The sequence below is a fragment of the Peromyscus maniculatus genome, chromosome 13, assembly GCF_049852395.1.
Source record: "Peromyscus maniculatus bairdii isolate BWxNUB_F1_BW_parent chromosome 13, HU_Pman_BW_mat_3.1, whole genome shotgun sequence".
NCBI classification, from domain to species: domain Eukaryota; kingdom Metazoa; phylum Chordata; class Mammalia; order Rodentia; family Cricetidae; genus Peromyscus; species Peromyscus maniculatus.
The window spans coordinates 31,094,855-31,097,022 of NC_134864.1; positions in this window are offsets into that span (position 1 = coordinate 31,094,855).

The window sequence follows — 2,168 nt, forward strand, 5'->3', positions numbered from 1 at the left end:
CTTCCTTAAAAAAAAAAAAATTTCAATGCAAACAACTCTGAAGAGGTACAGGAAACCTCCAGAACCTTCCAGTCTCGGTGGTTGCTATAAAGCTCATCATAGCAAATTCTTTAGCAGAACATCTTGTTTATGTATACATTCTTAATTTCTGTTTGTGTCACATTTTATCTTTAAACAGATTTTGTTTGCTTGTTTGCTTGTTAATTGTTCATTTTTTGGAGACAGGGTTTCTCTGTCCTGGAACTTGCTCTGTAGACTAGGCTGGCCTTGAACTCACAAGGATCTGCCTGCCTCTGCCTCCAAAGTGCTGGGATTAAAGTTGTCAACCACCACCACCCACTGCTGTGTCTTTTAAAATTCAGTATCAGTTTTTTTTTTCAGTATCAGTTTTATTCATTTGAAATTTTCACAGATATATAGGAAGATGGCATATATATGTAACAATTGTGTCACTGAGAAAAAAAGACAAAAAGAAGAGTAAGACTGAATTTGACATGAAAAGGTGTGTATGAACTGCTCACTTTAAAGCATGTACTTCCTAACATGTCTAATGAAAGAACCAAGAAACAATGACTGAGGGACAGTTCTCCATTTCAAACATTTGGGTTTGGGTGCTCAAACCCCACTCTCTACTAAAAGCAACCAGAACTCATTGAAAACATGGTAACAATTTGGGAGAGAAATATACAAAATAAGGATAGAACATCTTTTACTCTAGAAATCAAAGAACCTATCAAATTCTAAAGAAGTTCTCACTCTCACAAGATGAGATCAGCTGCACAGTACCAGTACAAGGAATATTGATGTAAATGGATGTCTCAACTGCTTTAAAAGCCTGGTTCCACCAGGTGGTGGTGGCATATGCCTTTAACCCCACTACTTGGGAGGCAGAGGCAGGCAGATCCCTGTGAGTTCAGGGCCAGCCTGGTCTACAGAGTGAGTTCCAGGGCAGAAAGAGCTACACAGTGAAACCCTCTCTTGAAAAAAAACAAAGCAAAGCAAAGCAACAACAACAACAAAAATATGGATCCATAGCAATGTCTTTTAACTTTTACTGATTCTTTGTGGATTTCATATCATATATTTTGATCCCACTTACCCCCTGCCCCCCTTTCCCCTTGAATCTACCCTCTGCCCTTGCCAACCTCCCCCCAAAACAAAACAAAATTTAAAAGAAAAAACAAAAAACAAAGAAACAAACAACAAAAAAAAAAAACAGTATACCCTTTAGTCCATTTGTCTTTACTTGCAAGTGTTCATTGCAGTGAGTTCTTGGTCTGGCTCAAGGCTTCTGGCTTCTGCTCAGTCACCAATAATGAGCACTCACTGAGGCTCTTGGATATCCTGTTGTCGTTCTGTGTCATGGAGATCCTGCTGTTTGGAATCTGTAGGTTCATTCTCTTCACCTTCTCCAATAGCTCATAGATGAAGCAGATGTTAGGGTGGGCCAACTCGTAGCCCTGGTTCTGGGCCTGGGTGGTAGCTGGGTTAGTCAGCCTGCCAGTTTTCCCTCATTGTCACTACCGGGATGAGCTCTCCCTCAAGGCCTCAACTAGCTCACCCAATGCAGTCTGTAGTGGGGGGTGGGGGGAGCTAGTTCTTCTGCTGTCAGGTCCTCAGATCCAGGTCACCCACACTCACAACACCAGGGCCGGCTCTATTGTTATAATCAATATTGTTGTTTTGCCCAGGCTCTCCCTCCTGATCATAGCAATGTCTTACAAAGTGAAATGAGGACTGAAAAGGTGGTTCAGCAGTTAAGAGCCTTTGCTGCTCTTCCAGAGGATCTGAGTTCAATTCCTAGCTCCCACATCAGGTGGCTCACAACTTCCTATAAATTGAGCTCCAGAGGATCCAACACCTTCTTCTAGCCTCCTCACACACCCTCATATATGCATCATACACATACAGACACAAACATAGAAATAAAAATAAAATTTTTTTGAAATAAAATGAGAAGAATCTCACTGATCGCTTTAGTGAGTGCTAAAAAGCCAGACCACTGTTCTTATTTGTGTCTCTTTCTTTTCTTTTTTTCTTTTTTTTTTTCAGAGATGAGGATGGAACCCAGGGTCTTGCACTCTACCCCTTAGCTAAATACCCAACCCTATTCATTAGCTTTTCTTAAGTGGGCATACAACATGATGGATTTCACTATGGCATTTTCA